Source organism: Papilio xuthus, unplaced genomic scaffold (genome assembly GCF_000836235.2).
Source record: "Papilio xuthus unplaced genomic scaffold, Pxut_1.1 DF826961.1, whole genome shotgun sequence".
NCBI classification, from domain to species: Eukaryota; Metazoa; Arthropoda; class Insecta; order Lepidoptera; family Papilionidae; genus Papilio; species Papilio xuthus.
In genome coordinates this window covers 6,871,847-6,887,277 of record NW_013531688.1, presented here as the reverse complement: position 1 = coordinate 6,887,277, position 15,431 = coordinate 6,871,847, and positions in this window count along the sequence as shown.

The following is a 15,431-nucleotide window of genomic DNA, read 5'->3' as shown; positions in this document are numbered from 1 at the left end:
TCGTCCTCCACAGCGGAATATATTATAATGCTGTTTATTGGAATGGAACATTTTAATATAACTTAATTTTATTTCATTAAAACTATTTACATTTTTTTAATCTACGTTAATGTCATTAGCACACAATCATACTTTAATTCCACAAGGATATATGGAAGGGGGCATCTACGAGTATTAAGGGTTACCAGTCTGTAAAAATTTCCTAACTTTTTCCGAAACTCGTCAATGTTGCTACTCCAACCAATTGATTTGCAACTTATGAACTGAGTTCTCGTAGTAATTAATACCTTTCAATTTAAAATGATAAATAAATCATAAGGAAATTAACCTACACGTCATAACATCATGCGGAATTTCGAAATTATGAAAATGGCAACATTAAGCCGTACAGCTGCCGTTCCCTCATTGGTCAAAATATGACGCTGTCAAGATGACATTGTTAGTTCACATATTTTCCGACTTCTACAAAATTCTTGTAGTAATTCAGCTTTATTCTTCATTATTTATTCTAAGATAAAATGTTTCAAAAGATTAATTAACTTCTTACTAATTTAACTTTACTTTCATAGTACGGTTGTTTTTAATTATGTTATCACATATAAGATACGTGCAGCATCAGTACTCTAATGAAGGTTGACTATTTAAATCGCTGTTTAATAAAGATTATGTTATTTTAAGAAGAGAGTAAAACAATACAATGGGAAGGTACATTGCGCCGGCTGCACTTGAGTTGACTACGCGCTGACGCCGGCTCGTTAGGCTACAGTTAATGTTGCACACGTCACTATAATGACGGACTTGACTTATCTAGGACCTAGCTCATTAGGCCTGAGCATAACGCCATTCAATCCGCCGACACATGTATGAGGTTCATATAAATATAAACAAAGAACATTTCTAAATATTAAAGTTCAGTTCCACCTTGACCGTTTCTCTAAATTTTTGATAATTATTAATAAGTGTCCTACAAATATGTCAATTGAGAATAAATATTCTTATGGCAAAAAAAAACGTAACCACTCAGAAACGTATTATTTCCGTCAAATTCTAAGTTAACCTCAATATATACATTATTAAAATAATAGAGATATAGTATTTTGAAACTGTTTAAATAGAATAACACCTTGAAAATGCTAAACTGCAAAAGCTCCACGGAATATTACGTGGAACGTAAGCTTAAAGCACTTCCCAAACTTCTTACTTAGTTTATGCGCTGAACTCCACATTTACAAAGTAACGTTATTTTAATTTAATATTGAAACTTAAATATATCAGAAGGTACTTATGTGATATAAATGAATGTAAACATTGAAAACAAATGTTATAATTTCAAGCTTAACAATGGTAGAGCTCGCAACATCATTGAATGGTCCAATACCACAACCACTCAGAAAACAGGCGACAAATGGGAGTAATTCTGCGATTTGTGTGATGTGTGTGCGTGCCGGACTAATTTTAGTCCACTCCCTTCCCAACCATTTCTTATAAGGAAAGGATGGGGAAGGGGAAGTGGATGTAATGGAGGAAGGGACGTATACGAAGGGATATATCCTTTTTCTGTGCGTCCTCTCCTCCGTCAAATGTAGACAACAAATCTGCAATTGCATATGTCAATGGGCAACGGTCGCTTCGCTATTTTGGCTTTGAGGTGGCTTGTTTGTCACGTTATGATATAAAGTCCATCGTAGCGGCCATAACGCTTTCGTGACAAAAAATTCTAAGACCACGTCTATGTAGCCGTTTCTATTTTTAAAAAGGTGATTAGGCTTTGATATTTTTATATTCCTAGCTGACGAAGTCGCGAGCAGCCGATAGTATTTTATAAACGTATATATCATAATAAAGACATTTAACTGATGTACTAACACATAATATTTTGTTGGTGGAGCGCGTGTCGGCTTTAGTTTGGACAAATAACGCAGTCACGTGCGCGCAATATTTCTCCACGTGCCAACGGAACGTCTCGTCGCAGACATTAATGGCTAAATAAAAAATGGACTACGTAGATAATGTCTACAATTTTCGTGTTTAAAAAATGCGAGAAAATATACAGAATCGAAATATTAGAAGAAAAATGTTCAAAATACTAAAAATCACTAAAATATTTGATGAACACAAAATATTTTTTTATGAAAAGCAAGATATTTTGTTAAACACTAGATTTAATAAATTAGTGATTTTGGATATTGAAAATGCAAATAAAGTTAACCGTATATTTTATCTCTGTAACTACGATATAGTTTAAAAACACGAGATTTTCATAAATAAAGAATGATATAACGACACTGAAAGTACCCACTAATAAACATATTTTTTTCTTTTCACAATTTTGCTTACGTTCCATATTTCATCTGGAGGAAAGACATTAAGAGTGTTGCCGTAGGAAATATGGCGGAGACATGATAACTTAATCTGTCCGGATGTAACTGACTTCGCAGAGGAACGTGTAAATAATTTTTATATTTCACTTAAGCAACGCTCTTTGCCTAACTTACTTAGATTTGTATTCTCACAGCGACTCCTTTTATTGCACATTACGATAAAATAACATCTCGTAACAAATTTGTTTCGCAGCGATATTTAGAAGCTTTGCTCACAATCCTAATTCAAAAGTAAATAAACTAAAGAACATTTTATAAATCAAGACTTGATGTAGGCATGAATAAATATCATATGATTTTATAAAAACCAATGACTACTCTATATCTCGAGAATGTAAGCAATTTTGTGAGATGTGAAGCAACAACTGACAGTTGTTTTTAAAACCATTTCTATGATTTATTTTGATTTACAATAAGAAAAAAAAATTTCAAAAACTTTCAAAACTAATATAATGAAATTGAATGTTGTATCACATTTTATTTACCAATTGACATGTGGAAATATTTTATAGTAGTACAAAATCTACTTCTTACTAGATACACTTAAAGTTCAGCGCGCTAATGATCTAGGAAGTTTCTAGATGAGCGGTGAGTTGGTCATTACGGTAAATGGCAGAAACGTAAACATGCACTGCAACTAATGAGCGCTCGGTTCATGCAGACTGTCGGCCGCGCGGGCTAACGACACGAGCGCACTTCAGCCGAATATCACGTGACACTTCTAGTCACCTTCCTGTAATATATCAAAGATTAGTAAGAATAAATAAAAATTAAAAAATACATCGCGTTTATATACGAGTATATTCCGTTTTATATGTAGCACAAGAAATACAACAAAGTAAACTAAAAAAATATGAAGCGAACACCTAGCTTGAATATGCTGAATAGAATATTCAAGAAAATAAATATAGAAAACAGAATTTCGGTATATTGAAAACGATATTTTCGTTTGTTGTACACAAAGCAAGGGCGTGTGCGAGCTACTAGATTTCCCCTCTGAACCATTTTTATAGCCAATTGTTGCTTTGAATTTTTCCTACACAATACGATTGGTGACAACAAATATTTATTTTGAAAATACGAACACTTACGTAATCATATTATAATATTTTCAGGTACAAGATAACCTAAAAAAAATCTCGCAGCTGTTTTTACGACAAATAACGTCGTATTTTTATCAATGTTTAATCCTATTTTATATTCTTAAATCACTTCATTGTATTTGACGCCTACGTCACATAGCACTCGCCTACGCTAAGTTGCTATGAGCCAAATAAGTCACAAACAAGAAACTCTATCTTTTGGGCAGGTGGCCGACAACAAAAATACCAAAGCTCTCTAGAGGCGGCGATGAACGTCAAGTTATGTAAGACGAGCTACTAAAAATTAAAAATTTATATTTTCATATAAATAAGATAACACTTATCTAAACTATTAAAATAGGCCTACCACGAATATTTGTAACAATCGCCATCTTATCGTCATCGACAAAATTTGTATTATTTGTAAGCGGGGCAAAAATCTCACACTAATTTTGACATAATTGACGATGACGATACGAAGACGTTGTCATAAATATTCGTGCTAGACCCACTGATGAGCAAGAGCTTCATGAACCACGCTTAGTGTTTCGTGAGACTCGCCGAAATCGAGAACTAAAAAAGTGTTTTACAAAAGCAGATTACAATTTTTCCATATGACAAAGAAAGCATTAGTTTAATAATTACTGTAAAAATTAAAAAATATGTTTTCATAATATTTAGACATGCACACGATTAAAAATCAAGATTTTTTTCATTATATTTATTATTAGTTAATAAATTATTTTTTGTGTTTTTAGGTAGTGTATGCAAAATCGCTAGTCGCCCATACCTTGTACAGTACACAGATACTTGACAAATTGAATCTTTCTCCGCTGGAGGCAAGACAAAAGGTCGATTCGCATTTTATTCGCCATCTGACTCTGCAGCCCGGGGGCCGGCTCATCGCCTCATTCTCATCACCAGTAATGGCATTTCAATTATCAGGCCGGTGGGCGTGACAACGCGCTTCGGATTTGAATTAATATAACAAAGAGTCTTATATTTATTTATGATCATGCGGGTATGAGTATAACAATGTTGTATGAAGTAGAGTAATGTTTATATTTATATAAAATTATGTCAATTAATCTATATTAATATTATAAAGATGAAGATTGGATTGTTTGAGTGCATTGAATAAACTCCGAAACTACTAATCCGATTAAAAAAATAATAATTTAGAAGCTACACTATGCTCATGTGACATAGGCTATATTATCTATTACTAGATTTTTTTTAAGCCACGAGGATGAACTCTCGTTTAACTACTTGTTCTAATATAATTTTGAGAATAAATTTTCATAGTATTATATTAAAATAAATTACTGGGATTGCGAAACAAAAGAGGACATACACATAAAGGCAATAGTAGAATATTAATTTGTTTGGAGGCAACGTTTTGCCTAAATACGTTGTCCCGACATAAATTGCCGGCCGCAAACACCGCCTGCTTCCCGCGACTTTAAATGAAACTTAGCGAATATACCGAATTTTACCAAACATCCCTAACTACAATTATTACTTACATATATGTAGAATACCGCAGAGGATGGAAAACGATTTTTAATTAAAGATTTACCGCTGTCTCCTACAAGTACAGTTAGCTACATTAATATGTTTACGTTTACCAAGCATCACAAACGTGTATACGCTTTTAGTTTTAAAAATATGTAAGCATGAATCGGTCCCTATGCTTCCGTCCATGCGTGCATGTTCTTGCACCTAGCACAAGTGTTTTTAAAACCGACGCCGACGGCCAATACAAGTTTCTAAAGGTTTGTCAATGTATACATATTTATGAAGCTGACTGTACATGAGTCTCTTGGCATGCGTCGTATTTGGATTTTAAAATGTGTGCATAGACTGTCTATAAATGTGTAGCTAATTCCATGTATAAAATATCATCTCATCAGTAACTCGTTGCACATGTTCGTGGTTAGTGGTCACTTCGGGGTCGTTATAGCGAATCAAAAAAATAAAGTTTAAATATCTAATTAGATTTTTAATGACTAATCTTAAACACGTTATAAATATTTAGTGCGTATAAATTGTTCAACAAAGATCACGTAGCTCGTAAGACAACTCTCGTTTCTAACTCATAACATGCAAATTCAAGTGCTTTGAGTAAAAAAAATGTTCCTTAATGAAATATTCAGGAGGCTGCGAGCGAGCGGGGTTATATCAAAACTTTTGTGAGCAACGACAACGAGCTAAGAAATTCGAACAGAAATCATTGTTTTAAAATAACAGAAAAAATATTCAATGTTATTAAAAAGATGTCGTACAAGGATTATAAAAATTTAATTATTTTCTAAAAACAAACGCGAATCTGATAACACATGAATGTTGTGATTTATTTTGTTATATGATGTGATGGTCGCGATGTTCAAGAAAAATAATGTCTATAAATCAAATTAATCCATTGCTATCTATACTAAATAAACTCCCTCAGCCTGAATACATGTCAATCTTTATTACCTATTGGTAATTAATTTAGATTTATAACTGCCTTTAAATTTCGTACATCTTAGTTCTATATGAAAACTTGGTCTGTAACTGGAGCCATTCCTCAGAGGTGTCGCAAACTCGGAGCCCGCTGTTATCAGTTGTCATACAGTCGGACGGAGTTTAACTAAGTTTTTCTAGTAGTTCATTCTGAAAACTTCTGTAACGTCCTCTTTTAGTAATGGAGTGCGATCGGATAATGGCTTACGACTCTCTTCCAGGCTCCCCCTCCTATCCGCACCGGAACGCTTACTAAATTTTTCACTCTAGCAGTTCATTCACAATTTATTTTGAATTGTGTTAAGATTTCATGAAAAAAATGTTTGCTTAATGTCGTGTCTGAAATATTAAATCTAATTTATATCCTTAATACTTGCTTACTCCGCTGGCGCAGCGACTCAAAGTGGGTCTTCGCCTCCGACACAAGAGATCGCCAAAGTCGCTTATCCTACGCCTTCTCCTGCCAGTCCATCCTCTTTGTAGCTCCCGCAGGGCCAGCTCTAGAGCGTCTGGCCATCGGTATCTGGGGTGGTATTGGCTGTCCGATCTTCCCTCATCCTTATCATGTGACCCAGCCATCTGAGTCTGTGAGCTTTGGCTTCTCCGATGATTAAATTAATGGAATATTCTTTTCATACACGAATATGGCTTCCTCAATTAATAAACATGTTGCCATTATTCAAAGGTGATTTAATGAAAGTCGTTGACGTTGTAGGCGATGATTTATAAAGTACTTTACATCGATTCCATTAAAAAGGTAATTGAGGTAAACGATGTTGGAAATGTATCGCCAATCATGTCGCAAGCCTATGAATAATAAGTATCTATTACAATCCAACGAGAGGAAATGTCTCGTTATTTTAAAATCTTTTCTTTTGTTGTTTAGTACTTGGTAATAATACTTGATACGTTTCGTTACGATTGTATTATACATTTCTTAGTATTTTTCTATATAAACATTACTAAAAACACAAAAGTTAGTATAAAAGTTCGACAAGAAAAGGCATTTATTTTTGCATTTACTATTTAATTTTGTGTTTTTTATAATATTTTTCACAGCATTCTTTAAACTGCATAAATCAAGGTACATCATCACAAATTGCCTTCAATAATACTCATCAAAGTACAACCAGAATAAAAATTGTACGACCAACATTGATGCATTCAAAACAGCAACAACTTTGTGCATATTTTTTTTAAAGTGCGAGAACACACCGTTGTTTATCGTATGTATATTACATTGCACTTACCCAAGTATTACTGTATAGGTGCGAACAAGGGGCGTCAGTCTGACAAGCGACGTTTTGACGCCATTGAGAATATCGTAAGTAAGGATCTTGTTTTAAAACCAGTGGTAAACGAGTAAGTCGCGTTACATCGAACCGAGCCTATGGCGCCACAGAGTTATTTCAAGTATAGAATATACTTATTTTTTTCTGAACGTCAAAAGAAATACCACAAAATCATAAAATGTTGTGTAATGTGATTTTTATTATTTTAATAGGTTATATTTTGTTGCTTCAGTAACGAAATATTCTTTAAACAAGGGATTCACCGTTATTATGGAAATAAAAAAATGTGTTGAGAATTGGAAAAATTACAGCAATTTGTCGATTCGTCAACATAACATTTTGGAATCCCTTCGATCCGAAGATAAATAAGCTTCGTATATTTCACATCAAAGCGCCATTCAATGGAGCCGATGATATGAAAAAGAAGGAAATTTTGTTTACAAATTCTGTATGCATAATAACAGCATACGTTGACGAACTTTCTGTTCTTATTGAAATAACTGACGAAGGGAGTATTCACTTTAAATTCAAGTGAAAACGAGTACAAAAAGTGACTTAAAATTTTTGTATTATTATTAAGTTACTTATTACCTTTATAATTACTTATTTTTTGTTATTAATAACTGTCATTGGACAACTTAATAATGTTTGAAGTCTGTCTTCTCAAAAGTGTACACTTACTTCTTACTAATATTAAATGGGAATGTTTGGATAGATGGATGTTTGTAGAAATGTTTCTCCAGAACGGCTGCATGGGTTTCGCTGTAATTTGGCATAGATGTTACTATTACTATTTAATTTTACGCAAGGACGGTGTCGCGTGCGATAGCTAGTTGCAACATAAATAGCAAGTTATTTTTCAACACAATTTTAAAATTTAAGAGTGGTGCTTTAAAAAAGCAGAAATAAATATCTTCACAAGGAATAACTTCTGAAAAACCAATTACAGAAGAATGGAAAACACCTGATAAAATATAGCTTGTATCAGTAAATAAAATCAAACTATAAATAACATTTGTTTCGCGCGCTGTTATCTTAATTCAAAAACCGGTTCCGTTTCCATTGTATTTCTTTTAAGTGCCGCTAGATTTATGTTTTAATATATCATTTACGATTCCGTGGAAACTTTGTAGGATGTAAGATATCAAAAATATAGCTCTAATGTAAAAAAAACTATCTTTCTTAACAGACAGATAGGTCTCTTTCCTTACTTGGTTTAATTGGGATATTTAAGAGGTCACCAAGTCGGTATGAGTTTAGTTTTATCACAATTTTCTCATGATGTCATTTATATTGTACTACAAACAAATCAACACAAAACAAATAAACAAATCTTATTCAGGAAATGGAGCATCTGTTACAGCTCACGTCACATTATGAAATATACAAAACTTGTATAATATAATTTTGAAACTCCTCGAACCTGAAAATAAATTGTATTATACTAAATGTTTGACAACTTTAAGTACGGACACATTTGCGTACGTGTGGTGTGATCCAGAAGTGAAGCTTCCCTACACACGAGCGCTTTTTAAACGCGCGTTAAAAACCATAACTAATGTATTTCTATCGATCACATGGGACCGCATTTAAAACTTAACGCTTTTTATGTTGTTGTTGCAGTTTGTGCTCTGCGAACTAAACTACAGAGATTTAAAAGCTTTCTTCGCTCGAGAGCCGCCTACGAGTTTCAACGCGGCGTTAAAAAAGCGCTAGTGTGCATAAGGTCTAAGCGTACATTTTAACCCTTTGTGACAGTATTTGATTGATAACGTAAGTTTCCAGATTTCATAACTTTATGCTCTATTTCTACGAAAACTGTGAGTTTTGGTATTTATAGAAATATTGCCTTTAAACAGGTAACTTAACAAAAAAGGAGAGAGAATTTCGTAAATGATTTCAAGAGTGCATTGGTAGTAATAGGTAGTTGCGCGAACAAGCCATTATTTTCAAAGAGCCAGCCGACGTTCGACTGCGGCCGTATGTAATTTAGAATTATATATTTGACTTCGATTGCGCTCAGCACTGATATTAGTGTCAAAGATAAGAGCGCAATAGCGAGTATTAATACGTTTATTTGACGTGGCCAATATCTTTACGTTGGGCAAATTGTAAGACTTATTACTTTAACATCTTTTTCTTAAATACTGATTTCATAGCAATTATTTTTGTAGCTACGCAATTTTCCATCTTACTTCTTACTATAATAATATTATGAAAGCGAATGTTTGGATGGATGGATGTTTGTGTAAAGGTATATCTAGAAAGGCTACATGGATCTCGCTGAAATTTGGCATAGATGGAGAATAAAGTCTGGAGAAACATAAAGACTATTAACTAGTTTTTTTTTAATTCTGCACGGACGGAGTCGAGGGCGATAGGTAGTCTAAATATAAGTTTATACTTCATACACCAATCTGATTGATATACAAAATTGATTTTAGGATGTTTCTATCTGAGTACAATTGAAAAAATGTTGGCTTATTTTATGTTAATTATCACTAGTAACTACGATATAAAAACCAATCATGTCAATCGTAAATAAGCCTCGCCTACCTGAATGTATGCACTCTGTTTCGACACAATTGAATAAGGTCCCATTTCTACGGTGAGCGGAATAGATTACACTTATCTCATTGTAAATTGCTTTCAATAAACTTGATGAAAATTCAACAGGTCGATCGAGGAGGTTGGCGAGAGCGAATTTTATTTCATTTCTTTTTGCCGAGGACAATAACGACGTTGTCTGGACTTTTTTTTTCTTAATTTTATAAAGTCTTTTCTATTACATTTAAAAATAATTTTAATTGAAATTATCAAAAATATTATATTATTTAGTAACAAAGGTTGCCAAACGTCGCCATCTCTATACGTAGTAGATGGCCATAGAAGTTTTCGTGTGTTAAATATAATTATAAATTGAGAAAGGTCTATAGAATACAATGTCTATAGAAACCACATCCAATTTTTCTCCCACACTGGACAGATCGGATGAAAGTTTGCTCAACAAATATTTATAAATAAAATAGAAAGGTGAATTGAATCGATAGCTTTAACATCCACAAACAGTCGGCGCCGCGTTACCGGGCCTTATTACCGCCCTATCGTATTTGTCCTACAAATAACGTGTGTAAAGGGTTCCGCTTTTTTCATTTAATTGGTTCGATTGAACGCTATGAGTTCGCCTTTGATGTGAAATGCGTGAAGGCTTATTGCGACCTACATTGAGGTACATATTGATTCGGTTCCGATGTGTTTTGTGTTGTTAACATTCCGTAAATTAAACGAGCTTTTTAATATATTGACGTTAGAGAAATTAATGCAGAAATTAATATCAAATTAAAACATTCAAACAATTTAAACAAATTACAGTATAATTCTAACAGTTGGATAAAAAAAAATTATTGCACAAGTTAATATTTTCTTTCAGTTTGAATCACTTCCTTGAGTATAACTTGAAACTTTGTTGACTCTTGAAGCCCTTCCTGGACCCTCGTTCTAACAAACTTCGCGGGTCAATAGAATTCATAGTTTGGACAGATATGGTGATAGTTAAGTGATCTCTGTTATTTAAGTAGCAATATCAAATTCAGCAACTTTCAAAGGGGAGATTTTGTTAACATTTTTTAAGTTTAAAGCTCCACCTTTTTAGGGTTTCGTATCTCGAAAGGAAAAAAACGGAACCCTTATAGGTTCACCTAGATGTCAGTCTGTCTGTCTGTCTGTCTGTCTAGACCCTTTTTTCAGGAACGCGGGAAGGTCTCAAGCTGGAAATTTTATTTAATAATTACGAGTAATAAGTTAACTGTTCCCTGAAGCAATTTTTGATTGCATACAGCAATTTTTTGTTTTTTAACAACAATCGATGGTGGCGTAAAATTCACCATCGTCATAAATTCATTCAGCTAAAACATACCTAAATTATTACAATAATTTAATATCTACACGCAGAGTTTAATCCGGTGAACAGATATAAAATATCTAATTTACTGATTAACCAATTGTTAGGGCAATTTGTCGCAGTCCAATTAGAGGATTAAAATTTCAACAAAGCGGCAGACGAGGCCATCTGGTACTTTCCATCCCTTTATTAGCGTATGAATTAGTATTGATTGGAACATAAAAATTGTATTATATTTTTATGTGTTTAACGTATTATTTTTATTTATATTTTAATTTGACGTCATAAAAAGCACCAGGGTTGTTTTACAACAAGCCTCAATTATTAAAAATATTGTTTACTCCGTAATTGAAATTTGAATTTATAATAACATAGAGAAAGATTTTATCATATGATATGATCCGCCACATAAATCTGTCTTCTTAAATCCCTCGCGTAGACCGACGCATTAATACCATAGTTTCCAATAAAATGATATACTGTAGGATCAGTATGCAATTTATTTTACTGTTAACATTGTATTTAATGTTAGACGTTTTATTTTTCAATGCTTACTTAATCTTAAACGGAAAAAGGTGCGCGATAACGTACGTAAATTACCCATTACCCAGGTAGAGGTACCCAGGTGATCTTTGAACGAATGAGCAAGTGGCGAACAGGGGCGGCCGGGTGGGCCAGGGTCGGACTAATGGCCCACGTCAAGATTGCTTTGTGCGATGAAACAAAACGCCAACATTACCTTGCTAGTGCAAACACATCACTGACCCGTTCTTTTCTTTTATTTTTAAACGACAAAGCTTTGTTTGTTGATATGTGTTATTAAATACGTACATGTGTTGAGTACATTTCTTATCACTTAAGGGACAAGATGTCGTATTCTCTGGGCTTAAAAGCATTAAAAACTTTGTTAAACTACAAAAGTATTGTGTACTGTTTGACGTTTAGACGTTTCTAGAGATGTACTTTGTTGCGATGGTACAGACAAAAGTATGGTTCGTTAAAAAAGAAGTTAATAACTATCTCAATATCTGTCCGTATAGCTTAAAAAGCTTATGTCTGTAAGACAAGAACAAAAAGGCAGATAAAATTGTTCTCAGTATAAACAAACAAAATGCATTCGTAACATCGGTGGTTAAATGAATTCTCGGACACAATCTGCTTTAACTCCATTTAATTAGTCGGATTGTGTCCCAGGGAACAGAATCGGTTTCGTCGCCAACTTTTTTATTTAAACTTGCAAGAGTTAACTTTAAATTTCTTTTATTCCAGACTACGACTATTTTCTTGAATTTGAACTGCGGCTAGCGAAATAAAACAGATTTATTTGTACTATTCTTTGCTTTAAATACAATATAACTACATACATTGTTGAACACAGTTTTAGTTAGATCAAATAGACAAGACTGAATAAAACATTCAAGATTTTTTGTATTTCAGTTATGTTTTTCGTATCTGCGATTCCTCTGGCGTTGCGGATGTCTATAGGCGTCGGATCAAATAATTTTAGGCATTTCGATGCTCATTTACCCTCTTCTACAACTAAAATAATATTATGAATCTACATACGAGTATGTCAGAGATATCTCTTGGTGCTGTAAATTTAAAGTCTTATAAGTTTATGTTTTAAAGATTTATTTATTAATTTCCCTTCGCTCCCTTTCATTGATAGCTATCGTTGTGTAAAGCAACTTTATCCGCCAGAGGGAGCCCGTAACTTGATACAAAGTCCTAATGCACGTTGAGTGGTTTTGTTACTAAACTCTACTCGGGAGTATACATATATTCAAATATTTAATGTATCAATATACCTTAACAGAATACTATAGTGTTATTGATAACCGTTTAAACATTTATATTATTTTTCAACGAAAAAAAAAACAGGAAATATTTGTACATCATAAGAGATTAGAACATTTAAAAATAATAAAGTTTGTCGAGTTGTGTCCGAAAGAACTAAAGGCAAAAGATTTATATCTAAAGGAATTTAGTTTGAAGTAACTTCATGTATTTCTCAATCTTTTTATTCTAAGTTTGTCAGCTACATATTGTTATTGAAGTTTCTTAAAATTGCCGCTAAATATTTGAATACGACCCTGTATTTGCCTCAATTGGGGATAAGTACGAAAATTATATCCTGTACCTTTATAATACTTAATACTTTGCATCTGAGTCGTTTACTCTTTGACGTCCACATAAAACGATCTCGGTAATTATGGCCCGAGGCTGCCGGCCAGTAATGATAATACCGAATTACCATATTATGACGGCCACAATAAAAACAAAAAGCGAAAGTGTGAATTGCGCTGTTATAAAAATTGCCAATGTATAAAACGAGTTAATGTGGTTTAAGTACAAAGATTATATATCATTAAAGTAAACGTAGTATCGTACACAAAGATTTTGCTTGATTATTGGTAATGTTACGAGTTCAATATTACTGAAATAAAATCTTACTAATGCAAAAGTTTACATTGATAAATGGATGGATGTTTGCTAGAAACTTTGGCTTAGATGTAGAACTTAACGTACATACCTGCTAAGTTTTTTTTAAACCGCGTGGACGGATCCTCAGGCGGTAGCTAGGAGGAGTAGCAGGACTGATATGTTTATTTTGATTTATCACTTTATATTCAAGTACAAATCCCTTTCAGTTAAATGTATTGAACAATTGCTTGAAATCATTAGATTTTGTCTTGTGCAAGTTAATTCGTGCAAAGACGATAAAATTGCCATATACCCATCGATTTTTGTTGTTACTTTACGAAATTTAACACACATCTAATTGCTTTACCTACCGTGTAAGTAAAGTTTTTATCAATATATTTTTCATTAGGTCTTATTCACAAGTCATAGTGATATATTTTTCGGTGAACACACAAGACCGTCATTTGTTCCAGGCCACTTCCTGCGCGACAGCCTTCGCCGGAACCGGAAGGTACATCCCCGCCGACTAATGGATCGAGAGAGTCTTGATAAATATCGGGGGGGATATTGAAAAATTGTTTTAATGTACGCAATAAAAACATCCCTCTTCCCGAGCGGCGATCTCACTCTAATATATTCCCTTGAATTATTATGTAAGAGTTTCTTACAATTTATGTTTTAACTTAATATTTTTTTTATTACCTTTACAAGCGACCGGTCGTTGCTTCGCATGGCTGGATATCTTTTAATTATCTATCCTTATACATATATATACTTATAATACATAAACTCTTAAATCTATGATATAAAATAAAATTTAAAAAAAAAACCGAATAATTAACTAAAATATGTTAATAAAAGGAGTCCCTTTAGGCAAGGTCCCGAAGATACTGGCAGCGTTCCCCCTCTGTACAGCTAATTATCTGTATTATCTATTATGTTCCTTACAGATTTAAAGTATTCTTCATTCTTATCTTGAAGGAATTAGTGATATCGATCTAGCAGTTTTCGACTTTATTCAGTGTAAACAAACAAAAATTCAATTCTTTCCCTTTTGTTTTAGTTTGGATGAAAAATTAAATTAAAACGCAATTATGTTTTTCCAATTTCCTTTCTAACCTTCCATAAAATTAAATGTATGTCAAACCTTATATAAATGTAACTTACTAGTAAACCTAATTTTTTTGAATTAAATATAATAATATATTGGATAAGTATCCAACATCCCACGCAGGCGGAGTACGATGCACTATTTATGATTGGTCTCCTCTCGTACTTCGCATAGATTTGCAAGTTTCCGTTACACTACGTCACGACATGTCCGCCTTACAAGTGAGATATGGCTGTAGGAAGGATTGACTTAGTGTATCGCATTTCTTATAAAAAACAAGTCACATAAATATGTGCAAAAACACACATCAAAAAATATTACAATCACTAGCAATAGTTGATTTTAAAATCTCGGTATTTTCTGTCAAGAAAAGTTATGTTACATTGAAATTAGAAACACACTTTTTATTACCAAACTTAAAAAATATTTTACTTGATAAATACACATTTTAAAAACATAGTCAAATTTTATAGTGTTCGCAAACTTTTTTGCGCCGTTTACATTAAAAGTAAAAACATATTGACCAAAGCTTTTTTTCCTTGTGTTGTACTTAATTTTAAACGATACGAGAAACAACAATTAGTAATTGAGATTTTAACATAATTTTCACTTGCGCCAGCACCCCAGAGGCCTGTTCGGTGTACAAGAGGATATTAATTAGGCAATTTGCTGATTAACCGGGCGCGCGGCAATGTGTCCCACAGCTCAATTAGCGGATTAAAATGAATATAAAAG